A 13,432-nucleotide genomic window follows, 5' to 3' on the forward strand; every position below is an offset into this window, starting at 1 on the left:
TTCTTTTTAACACATTTCTTTAATCAAAGTTAATACTCATTTTGGGAGGGGGTGTTTAAAGGAAGTATTACATGTAAAACATATATGCTATTTTCCGTCGTGTGTGTTTGAGAGGGTTTGGGGTAGGAAGGGCAGATTAGAGGGAAATTTTGGCACTACAAAGTTTTTCATGTATCTTAACCATAGTACAAGGTCACCTGATTTTTGATAGAGGGTAATTATCATCATACCGTCCTTGATTTCCCCTGGCAGCTTTAGACAATAGTATCATTTCTAATATGTGTGAGTAAATTTCAAGTTCCTCATTTCTTTCTTTTTAAGAATGGAACATGGCTTTATATTTCAAATGAGATCCCAGACTTGACATGACAAGGACCATTTTTTTGCATAAAAATAATGTGTCCTCTCTTAAATAGCATCAGTTGACATAGCCTTTGTGATTTAAAACTTCCTCCTTCCAAGTCCCTGACAGAACTTTTAAATGATGCAAAACTCACTGGATATTAAATAATAAGCCTATTCATTAATAAAGGACAAAGCTTGGCTTTCTAGAATCTATGCAGTTTCTGAGAACAGAGTCAAACAAGGAAGTAGAAATGCATCCATCCAACCCCAACTTAATAATGCAGGGCATAACAAAAGTATAATTGTAATCCTTTTTCTTTTAATTTACAAGACAGTCATAAGAAAACAATACAAACCCAATGGTGAAGTTTCCAACAAGTGGCAGAAAATCATTCCCTCTGCACTGACGGGGTCATAGATCTAATCACCAGATATATATGTGGTATCTCTCTGAGAGAGGCATTCAGAGTTTCATTCTGGAAGGCCAGGAACATACTGTCCCCATCCCAGCTATGGAAGCTGCCAGGCAGGGAGGGAGAGACAGGGTGGTCTCTGAGAAGGGTGGCTGAGATGTGGGGGGGCCTTTAGAAGGGAAGCGGGGACTGCTCGTGGGGTTAGGGATGATGAAGACTAACACAATGTGGAGGAGGAGGCGGTCCTGGGAGGACGGTGATGAATTATGGCTGAGAGTTTACCACTGGTCCCTACAGAAGAGTGCAGCTTAAAGGAGCGTGAGACACCACAGAAAAGCGAAGTGATCACCGTCCTACCTGGCAATGGGGAGACTGACCCTTTCCTTAGCCATTTCTTTGGGCAGTCTACCAGGACAAAGCAGCCTGCCCTGGCCATGTCCCCGTGACAGTACATCTCAAGGGCAATGAAGGCTGAAGGAGACAGAACATTAGGGTTCCAACTTTGGAAAACGCCAATCAGATGAAATAAAATAAAATCTTCTACTTCAGGGAAATAGCTTAACATAATCTATACAGCAAAATAGTCACATGTCCTAATTACTTGCCTTTTGAAGGCTGTGTGTGGACTTTGCTCAGATGAACTTTTTGAGGATGTAGTTAGCAAGTTAAATAATTTTATACATTCTAAATAGATTCGTAAAATTATCTCCAGAAGGCTGGGGAATGCTGTCAATGCAATATCTTTATGTAAGATCTTAAAAGCCCCATTCAGAAGAATTTCAACTAAAGATATGATTTATGTGCCCCCAAAGTATATATCATAAAATAATCAAATCCGTTCATCTTTTATAGCATCAGTCATGTATTTGATCCATACTCAACAAAAACAAACCAAGACTCTCTATCTCGTAACTTCATTCATACATCTCAAGCACTAAAACTTAGATACATCCTGACAAAGGAAATTGTAACAATGAGCAATAAATCATAACATTACAATACTGACATATTACCTGGCAAGGGCAAATCAGCAAAATAGCTATAACACTATACACATTTTAGAATGATTTTTCTATTGCTCGCTAGGTTTCAAATCAACGTCATTATGCATTCCAATTTTAAAGAGCAAAGACAAAAGAAAATATGAGAAAGGTTAAAAGAATGGGATGATTCTTAATTACTTTATAATGGAAGTAAAAAATCACATATGTTACTCTTGATTAGCTTTATTAACATTGCCGTGCATTGAGGAAGAAAATTCAAATTTGCCAGAGATTTAAAAAGCATTTATAATTTGGGACTTTATGAGTTTTTTGTTTTCCTCCAGAACTTTGGACGTTGCCTGGGTTTATGGTAAAATTAGGTTGCAGTCCTGAGGACATGGAGTGTCTCAGCTGGAGAAAGGAGGTGATGGGGCAGGATTTCTGGAGGCTGGATGACGCAGTTGAAGAGGCTGGCTTTAAAATTCTATCTAGAAAAATGGAATGTTGCCTTTGATGAAATTAACTGCTCCAGAAGATACTTAAACTCTGAGGAAAATCTTCATGTCGGAAGCCCTGTTCTGGTCTGTGAGCCTCCAGGACACTGAACCAAGGGATCCAATGCTTGTTGGAACATTCTAGACCTCTCCCATGATGCAACAGTCCTCAAGGCTGAGCCCCATGGGCTGCTCTGAGCCACTCACAGAAAGAGGAGGTGAAATCATTTTCTACACCTCACAAAACTCCAGACAGTCTTCTGTCCTTCCTCCGATGAAGACCCACTGGTCCCAGCTGGATGGAAGGGAGAAATTCCCAGGAAACTACAGAATTGAGGGATATGGGACTTCCTACGAATCATGAGAAGATAACTTGAAGCAAAGGATCTTGAGTGTACTAGCAAGGTTTCAATGTGTTTTCAAATTCATTATGAATTGACTATAGACCTCACAGCAACCTGTGAAAGAAATTGTGCTTGGATCTTTTTTATTATTCCTAAAAGCGTGAAGGGAGGCTGGCAGAAGGTCAGGGGTCGGTCAGTGTGACACACTTGATAAACGAAGCGGAGACTCGGCTCCATGCCTTCTGCCTCCAGAAACTGCGGCTGTTTTGTAATTGATGTTGTTTAACATCAAATCCTTGAAAAATTTCCTCCCAAAGGGAAGTCAACTAGTTAGGCAGGTACACTTGCTGAAATCTTCCCACCTGGAACTGGGGCCTTTCCCCATGGAATGCTGCTTAGAGGTTCCAGGTGTTAGGAGGGGAAACCTGCTGCCTACCCCTAGTGGGATTCAGATTAATCTAAGCAGAAGCAAACATCAAGATGCTGAATTTTGGCATGAAAATTCAGACTCACCCACAGATCATATCAACGTATGTGCTACCAGGTACAGTAAGTTTCTTCTGATCAAATTAACTAAACATTTTAGAATTTTGATGATCATGCGCATTTATTCTATTTCATAGGTTTAAAGAGACTTTATCTGGACTTGCTATGTCTTGCCTGCTTTAGCTGAACATCTGTCCCAAAATAAAGTAAACCTTAATTAAACTACATACTTTGCACTAACACAGAAAAGGCCAGAGGAGTACAATATGGCACTCCCAAGTCCTTATTTAAATCACTGTTCCAGTTTGCTAATGCTGCCGTTATGCAAAATACCAGAAATGGACTGGCTTTTATAAAGGGGATTTATTCAGTTACAAATTTACAGTTCTAAGGCCATAAAAGTGTCCAATCTAAGGCATCAACAAGAGGATATCTTCACTGAAGAAAGGCCGATGGTGTCCAGAACACCTCTGTTGGGTGGGAAGGCACGTGGCTGGCATCTGCTGGTTCTTTGCTCCTGGGTTCTGTTTTCAAAATGGCTTTCTCCAATATGTCTCTGGGCTTCTGTCTCTCTTAGTTTCTCTCTCTCAGCTCCTGTGTATACTTGCTTGGGCTTCTGTTTCTTTTAGTTTCTCTCTCTCAGCTCCTGTGCATCTTTGTTTATTCTTCCAGGGCTTTTCTCTCTAAGCATCTGGGGATCCTCTCTTAGCTTCTCTGGGGCAAACTCTGGACTTCATCTTTTAGCTAAGCATTTCCAAACGTCTTTCTGTCTGTGTCTCCAAGCATCTCCCAGCATCTGGGTCTGTGTCACCTGTTAGCTTCTCTCGGGGGCAAACTCTAGGATCCAATCCTTTCTTAAAGGCTTGCTGCCTACATCCACCACTTTGCAAATATTCTTGTAGTCCAGCCACAGGACATTCTTGTCACACTTCTCCATGCACGCATAATCCAGAGTGATCTTCAAAGTGACGCCTTTCTTCAGCGCTACCTCAGCAGTGCCGCTGCCCTTGATGAGCCCCATTCGGATCTCAGATCCTCTGGTGTCCAGGGCCACAGCAACTGGCCGGTAGAGAATGGGGTCAGAAGCAAAGCTTTCTGTGGCTGCACACACGTTTTTGATGGTCTCTGCATGGTACTCGTGAGTTCCATGAGAGAAGGTAAGACGAGCCATATTCATTCCAGATTCAATCATCTCCTTCAACACTTCCACCGATCGGGAGGCTAGGCCCATGGTACAGATGATGTCCAGGTGGCACACGTGCTCCAGGAATGTGTCTGCCATGGCCACATACAGTTACTGGGCCTGAATGAAGGCAGTTCCGGCTTCACTATGGGCCTTCCACATGGTTTCTGAGGTCCTCCGGGTCGTCTTGCTCAGGCTGCAAATGAGCCTCAAATGTAGAAGCTCAGGACATGTCGCTCCTATCGCTTATATCACTTAATGTTTGTTTCTAACGTCCTGTGAGCTTTTGGTTTACAAGTGAGGAATCTAAGGCACAGATTAAAATGGCCCCATGGAAATAAAGTCAATATCAGCTACAAGAGATGAGAAATTAAAATCTTTTGACATTTAGAGAATGTTCTCCCTGTTCAGCCTAAGATTCTTTTTCCTGCCAACCTCAAAACACATTCTTAAAGTGCTGTTTAAATGCCACCTCCTCCATGAAGCCTTCCCTGATACCTGATACCCCAGGCAAAATTAACCCTACCTACACTATGCTACCGTAACTCTTTGAACAAACCAAACTATGAGGAATTTATTTGCTCAACAGAGAAATTTCCATAAGAGGTTCTTTGGAAGGAGAGTATGATAAGTTGAATGCCGAGATTCTGGACACTTAATTTCACAGCAGCAAGAGGCTTGGCTTGGGTGCAGGAGAGACTAGAGACCAGGAATTTCCTGCAGTGCAGAGAAAGGAAGCCTGCAGTAACTGAGGACATCTTCACTGGGATACCGGCAGCGTAAGGGATGGAGAGAAAGGCTCACATTTAGAGACATTTTAAAAGAAAAACTCATCAGGACTTAGTGGCAAAGTGGACAGGAAGTGACAGGGAGAGATGAAGATGGGAAGTGACTCTCCCATCTTCATCTGATCACGGCACTGCTAAAGCTGTCAGTGACTGCAAAGGGTGCTTGGCAGTTCCCCGCTGTGCAGAGTAAGTTCCAGACAGTGCAGCGCTGGCATATTCTGGTTCATGCCTTCTGCTTCTACATGTTTTAAGGTGACTTACTGGAAATTGCTAATTCTGGTCTCCCTTAGGAGAACATCTGTCCCAGCAAAACAGATATTTAAACAAATGAGTACTGAAAATCAGAGGCACCCATCCCGTGACATTCCCAAGGGCAGGACTGGCAGGAGATGTGTTGGGAAATTGATATTTGGGGAAGGATGGGCTTAATTTTCAACTTTACAGAGTTTGAGATGGTGGAAATGTATGTAGGTAAGTAGAAAAGGAGGCTGAATTTGATTTTAACTGCCTGTAACAGAGATGGGCACACTTCATCATTCTAGGTCTTAAAATAATTTGTGAAATCAAACTTTGATGATAGATCACTGGACTTTTAGGATAGAGATAGAGAATTCACAATAAGGAGTAGTGGAAGCTGAAGCCACAACAACAAGATAAGGTATCTAAGGGGTAGCATGCTTTACCAATTAAATTAGATAAATTTAATTCCAAAGGATTATTTTGCCATTAACAAAAAGCACTACTAATAAGAATACACCAAAGGACACAGCTAATAGAAGTGGCCAATGTCTTGAATAGGTGCTCAATGAAAGTTTTGTGAGGCTGTTAATTCAGGATAATCAAAGGAATCATAAACATATAAACTGAGATAGGTGAGCTTAGGACTGGACACGGACTTGACAAGTGGCAGCTTTGCTTAAATTTGTATTTGTCAGGAAGTTTAGAAACAGTCTTCATTTTACCCTCAGGCTAAAGGGATTCCTTCACAATGATTTTGAAATCTATCTTTATGTAGGCCATGAAAAATAGTGCTAACAAGATTCACATCACAAGATTCGCAAAACTGACAGGGAATTTGCATTCATTTCCATCTTCTTGCTACCCAACCTTTGTGGGAGATTAAGAATTATTTGAAGGTTAAGTATTATTTTATTCTAAATGAGATTAAATTCTTAGACTAACATCAAATAAAGGGAAAGGGGAAATCATTTTATGGAGAATATTAAGTAAGAACAAAGGAAATAGAGGATGGAAATTACATACAGAAGGACTATTTCAAATTATACAGATCAAATTATAGAAATCAATAAGAAAACTTCTCCAGTTAAATAAGAAATTTTAAATAAAAATATAAAAGTATAATATGAAAAAAGTATAATACGAGAGTCTTAAAAGAGTCAAGCATTTGAAGATTTTTTAATTTATTTAAATCAAGCTGAAAGCACTTTAGTTATATCTAAGTATAAAATAACTTTACAGAATAAAAATACTGACTTTTTAATTTTTTTATTAAACTGCACCAATAAACAGTTTCATTTATAGTGGCAGTTTCTTCATTATGGGCTCTAGTAGAACATGTCAATTTACAAACTTATTTGGAATAAGAGGTGGCTAGTGTTGATAAATTAAGTTTTTTTTGTTTGTTTGTTTTGCATGATCTTCACCAATAACTTTAAGCTCATTTGGAGGAGTTTTGTGGAGGAGTTACCTTGAAAACAGTGATCCAGTCCATCTCTCATTCCGAAAATTAACCGAGACAGAAAGCTCAAGGGACTTATGCAAGGAAGCTCACAGGTGCTGTGGCTGTGTTTTTAAACTTCACTGCTTAGTCTACAGAATATTGATTTCATCTGGTCAGCTGCTTTAGCTGTGTGATGCTTTATGTGAAAATTAAAACTCTAATGGTCCAGGAATACAGAAGGAGCCATTTAACTTTTGTTTTTAGACTGGTTTAGATCCATTTGGCAATATGGGCCAAATGGCTATGCTTTCTTAAATTTGACTATTTCACACGGATAAATCTGGTTGAGGTTGGAAAAGCATTCACACTGTGCATAACTCACTCAGATCCTTTACGTCTCTCTATAATGAGGGGAAATGGGCAAGGGATTTATCATCACCAACAAATTTCAAATGCATAACTTCAGCATCAAATGCATAACTTGAGGATTTTATTGGACACAGGATTGTACGTGATGTTACAATCATAGAATGGTATTTTTTATCGCTAATCCCAGTTCCCAACTACTTCCTTGTAAAGTCTTTTCTTCGTGTTATTTACCATTTTTTAAAAAAAGAAACTGAATGTAGCCTAAAGAGAAGGCACCATTATATATATGAATATTAAACCAAATTTAAATATCTTTAAAAATGAACATATAAACCAAATATATATTTTTACAAACGAGTAGTCTAAAGATGATAGATTCATATTTCTCACTATCATGAACTGTGGAAAGAAATAGAAAATTACGACAAATCAGTTTTTAAGAAAAGCAAATGTAAAAACTAGATCCTGCCAAGACTACAATTTATTTATGGAATTAAATGGCTTAAAGAACCAGTTGTTAATTTGCCACAAATCCGCAGTGTCTCCCCAGATCTCTGCATGGCTTGCTTCTGCATTTTATGCAGGTGTCTACTCAAATGTCGTCTCACCAGTGAGGACTTCCTGGACTTTCAGTCATTCTCCATTCCAGTGATTCTCAAATTTTTTGGTCTCATAATCCTTTTATGCTCTTAAAAGTTATTGTGGATGCCAAAGAGCTTTTAATTTTAATTATATGGTTATATATAATGCTATTTACTGTACTAGAAATTAAAACTGCAAAATGTTTAAAACAGAGGAATCCATAAGAACCCATTCTGTGAGCCATCAGTGCTACTGTGCTATCTGGGCTCATCAGGGAGCTTCTGGAAAAATCCACGGAATGCTTCAGTGAGAATGCATGTGGAAGGCAAATAGCATTTTGCATTATTGTCAAAACAGTTTGGCTTTGCAGACCCCTGAAAAGCTCTCGTGGACCCCCAAAATCTCCCAAGTACACTTGGAGAAACACTACTCTATTCTACCCCCTTATCTGCTTTGTAGTTACCAATAGCAATTCTCTGCAGTATTTAGATTTGTCAATTTTGCCTCTTCTGACTAGAATATAATAAACCCTACCAGGAAAGAGACTCTTTGTGCTTGCACTTAATAAACGTGTAATACATATTTCAAAAAAAAAAGAGAGAGAGAGTGACTATAAAACTGACCTTACCTGTAGCAATATAATAAAAACCCAGTGCATTAAGATCTGATGGCATTACTTGCTGTCAAAATGACATACTATTTGGTCAGTGGTGGTTTTAATGTTTTGATCTTCAAAGAATCCCATAAGTCATCGCAATAAGGTTTTACCTGGAGACTCCTCCTTCCATAGCTCCACAGAGAAAAGTCTGCTTTATTGTAAGGCTTTGTCATGGAGGCTCTCAGCCACTTTTTTTTTCCTTCTCATACCTATGCCAGCTCTGATACTGTCCTAACTTTTACCAGACTTCACTGGATTCTCATATTTGTGCTTTGGGAACCTAGGATGCATTGACAATTGCAAGATAAAATTGTATTTTCATTGGAAATTTCCTCCAGGTGCCAAAGTTTCTGCTTGATAGCAGGAGACCCTGACAACGCAGGTGGGAATGGTGTTGTTTAAAGATAAATTTGCATTCTTTGCTCTTGTTTAGAGAACAGAAAAGGGGCTCTTTTACATCCTGCTTCTGACTACCCCTTTAATTTCCAATTAAATTCCCCAGAGCTGGGATCTTTTTGGAGAAGGTACAGTATGCTTCTTAGAGGACTATGTGTTAGAAAGTAACCTGAGAAAAAGAAGCTGAACTGTAGCTGAAAATCAGGTAGAGATACTCTCTGGAAGGGCAGATGATAGCTTCCTGGAGGCTGTCATGATCCAATACACCACCTGGGTGCTTCCTCTGGCTTTGGCTCCCACCTTCCATTTCCACCCCTCTAACTTTCCATTGGCCACGTAACACCGAGCATAAGGAGGAGCTGAGTGTGAGTGAAGTTTGAAAGGAAACTAAAGGGATACACTTGGCATCAGACAATTTCAACCTCAACATCATGATAAACTTCTGGAAAGGACATTGACTCCTATTTTAAAAATCTGGACCCAAAAGCATATTCACAAGGAATCAGCAATCTGAGGATAAGCTCAACTACACAAACGAATGTATTTCCAGGAAAGGACATGGGGTCTCCAAAAGCCAGACATCCATTTCTGGCCACTGGGCAGACGTAGGAGCAGTAGGACTTGAATGCAGGGCAGGCTGAGCTACCTTCTACCTCCAACTCAGGGTCTCTCCAACCTGTGGGTCTCCCTGAGAACCTGGCTTCCACCATAATACAAAACAAAACAAAACAAAACAAAACAAAACAAAACAGTCCTCTTTACCTGAGAATAGCTTTTATGTTTCCAGCCATTTGATTACAATCTCACATTTAAATTACTGAAATCTTTATGAAATGCTCATACTGTCTATTTGGACCATTTCTGCATCCTTTGGTGCCATGCTTAGCAGGAATTACAAAAACATTCACTTACAAGGATGCATCTCATCTTTATTTATCATTATTGTATAAGAATTTAAGAAATTGTATTTATTACCATCTTAATAATCTGATCTCTCAAAGATTCTCTTGCCATATATATGTTAAGTATGCTCATAGTAATTAAATGAAAATGGTAGATTATAAATCAACAGTAAGTAATACAGTCATCTCTGTCAAACTCCATATGATTTTTCTATTTGAATTCCACCGGCTCTGAATCACACAATCTCCGTAAATGTCTCCTGATCTTCTGAATATATTCTGATTTGAAAACTCAGAAGGTAACATGCTTATCTTTGCCAATATACAGAATATATTAGGTCCTAAGCTTTTCTTCCTACGGAATGTTGGCAGTTTCTAGAATATAGTGGAATTTCAACTTGTTAATATGCTACTCAGAGAAATAATTACTATTTTAAAATATAATAATATTTAAATGACATTAATCTCTGGTTAAACATACAAATCATATTTTCTGCAAGGTGCTAATTCTATCTAAATTTGACTGAAAATAATTTAATTACCGGTGAGGATATAATCACCTTTATCTCTGAGTTTATATTGCCAAGGATGCAAGGATTAAATAAGGTACTTGGACCATGGTTGTGTTCACGCTGTGCATCATGTGAGAAGCAAATGGCCCCAAGCCCTGTCAGTAAATTATTATTATTATTGTTGTTTTTCATAAAGCAACAGCAATCTTTCCAGCAATTCTCCTAGTGATTCAGTAACACGTATTTGTTAGAATTGAAATTACACAGCCTGCAGTCATGACACAGTGGAGGGTGGCAGAGGTTGTGTACATGATTTACATATGGTTTAGGACAGCACTTTTCTGTAAAATAATAAAGTGTTGGAACACATTGAAAATTGCAAGACACTATGAAGGCAGGAGAGGAGAACAATAACTCTTTGGTTTAGGGTCAAGAAGAGGGGTATATGTGATTCTATATATATATATATATGTTTTTTAAATCAGACTTTGGGAAAAAATAAACACAACAAATTAAGCACTATAGGCTTAGGAAATGAGATTGGTTACCATTGCAATGCTTTTCTCAGGCTGGTTCTAGACCGTCCTTAGTTCTATTTTAGCCTCTTTTGAGTACCGACTAAGAGGCTGGCTCTTAAGGGCAGCATGCCAGTTCCCATTTAGCATTAGCTGTATCATGTCAGTTCTAGCCGATGGGATAAACGTACAAATCAAGGGAGTAGCAGAAACTGATGGACTTTCCCTAATTACATGAAATATGTCAAGGAGTCTCTACATATCTATTTACGTCTTAGATCAAGAACATAAATAGGGATATTGTTCTACTTTTTTGTAGGCTCCTGTGCTGATCAATTCTCTCTTTGCCCCCATATCCATTCTCTGCCGTTTGCTCTATGTAGACGGCATCACAGTCTGGCCTTTGGATTCTGATTGGGTTTGGCCAGTGGGAGGCAGGGAAGGACATTGGAGGGTGGGAAGAGGGAGAGAGGTTGGAATATTTATTCCTCGGCTCCCTCTGTATTTCTCTCATGAGATAGTACTGGTTCCTCAGTTTGTCCTTCAGGTCCGAGGGTGGTAATGCCCTCTGTCCATTACTCCCTGAGTACCTCCACATGCTCTGAATGCTTGTCCACAACCGTGAAGGGTCCCTTAGTGGAATTCTCTTCAGTAATACTCTTAAGCAAAATCAATTTCCCACCTGAACCCAGATACAAAACATACAGCAAATGAGATTTTTATTTTATAAGCCTCTAAACACTTACAATTAGCAATAATTAATGCCTGCAATGATAGTTATCTAGTCAATAATTTGAAATTACTAAATTTAGGGTTTTTTCCTGTATTTTACTCAGTTACTTCCATCTCAAAGTGACTCTAAAAATGTCAAGAACAACTGTTTCTTCATACATAGCAATATTCCCATTCAACTGAGGTTCGGAATCCTTTTTGCTAAAACTTTTTGGTGGTGCTTTCATCACCTGTTATTTTGTTTTTATTTTTGTTTTTGTCTTTCCTTTCTTCAAAGCAGGAAGCAGGGAGTTTACAAAAAGAATACTCAACTAAAATCCTAGGAGTCCTCAAAATAGATAATCCAGTATGAAACAGAAAGTGGCTAATCCTTTTGACAAATTGAAATTCAGCAATTACCAAATACATTCTGAAAATTTGCTGGAGTGTTTAACTTTGCTATATGAAAGATACGTCTTTTGCTGGTAAATTATTGAACACATAGGAGGAAAAAAAAAAGTGAAAAACCACTAAAAGTCTCCCCATTTTCCTTGTGTATATCAGAGCTTCTCAACTAAGAAAGCTCATCATTATTAGTTGAGATACTTTTTTTTTTTTACAAAAGTTCATAACACGTATGTATAACTAATGGTTTACATTTTTTTATGTTTAAATTTTTATTTCTTGATATGAGAATTCAATGCTTTGGATATGTTCACATGTATAGCTAAATAAATATAACTAAATATAATAATTATGCAGCACTCCCTGGCTCCCTAAGTAAGGAAGAGGCCAGGAATCAATCAAGGTTCTAGTCTATGTGTCCGTCCTAGCTGATTCTTCCTGATTTATTCTGGGGTCCTTTCGCTTGCATCTGCAACTCATCAGTGAGTCCTTTCTTTTAAATCATATGTTTGTTCAAAGTTCTGTCTGTAACATTGAGTCTTCTTAATTTCTTTTTTCCCTCTTCCTCCTCTTCTCTCACCTACAATGGCACCAGCTGTCACTATCTTTGTATCTTCCTTCACCCCTTCCAAAATTAACAAATTCAAGCGTATCCTTTCTATATAGTATTTGCATGCTCACAGACTTTACATACTTTGTTTATGTCTTTGCATCTTACATATCTCACATAATAGTCCATTATGGAAATCCCTCCTACATATCTGGTAAAAATCCCCTGTGCATAATCACCCCTATAACCACTAGTTTTGTGACAAATATGTACTGCGCTGCAGCAAATATTTTTTGGTAGAAGGTCTGTGTATGTACTGACATGCAAATGAAATATAAATACATTAATTATATAACATTTTATATTTCATTTGCATGCAAATGAAATATAAATATAATCATTTTTAACAACTCATACTTTTATTTCCATGGGTTAGATTTCCAAAAACTGATGTGTCAAAGGATGGATATATTTTTATTTTGGTAAACATAGCCAAATGGCTTTACAAAGAGATTATAGGAATTTAATCTTTCACTACCAATGTATGAAGACATCCTTTTCCATTCATCCCTGACAGCAGATATTATCATTTTTAAAAATTATTAATATAATAGGTATAAACATTTATCTTAGTGGTATCCTAATTTTCATTGATCACTTGGGGATTTAGAATCATCTATGTTTTGTCTCATCATTTTCTTTGCAAATTAGAAGAGAGTATAAGTGTATTTGAGGGGTCCCCAGAGGAACTGGGGAGACATGCAGAAATGTTGGACTTCCCCACCTGGGCTACTGCTGATTTTCCCGCAGACCTTGAGTACTGCCAATTTAGTGGGCCAAGGCCTTGATCTGGAGGCTTTCTCCTGTGAGGCTAGCTGCTACAAGGGAGAGGCTAAGCCCACTTATAGTTGTGCCTAGGAGTCTCCCCCAGAGAGCCTCTGTGTTGTTCAGATGTGGCCCCCTCTCTCTCTATGCCCACTCAGCAGGTGAACTCACTACCCTCCCCGCTACGTGAGACATGACTCCCAGGGGTGTAAATCCCCCTGGCAACACAGGAAATGACGCCTGGAGGTGAGCCTGGACCCAGCACTGTGGGATTGAGAGGATCTTCTTGA

At 38.7% G+C, this 13,432-nt stretch overlaps 1 protein-coding gene across 5 annotated transcripts in view; it reads right to left on the reverse strand.

The window, feature by feature from the left end:
- The window catches only part of CTNND2 (catenin delta 2), a 1,032,924-nt gene that overhangs the window by 458,700 nt on the left and 560,792 nt on the right, over window positions 1-13,432 (reverse strand). The window lies entirely within an intron of this gene.

Source organism: Choloepus didactylus, chromosome 11 (assembly GCF_015220235.1).
Source record: "Choloepus didactylus isolate mChoDid1 chromosome 11, mChoDid1.pri, whole genome shotgun sequence".
Lineage (NCBI taxonomy): Eukaryota > Metazoa > Chordata > Mammalia > Pilosa > Megalonychidae > Choloepus > Choloepus didactylus.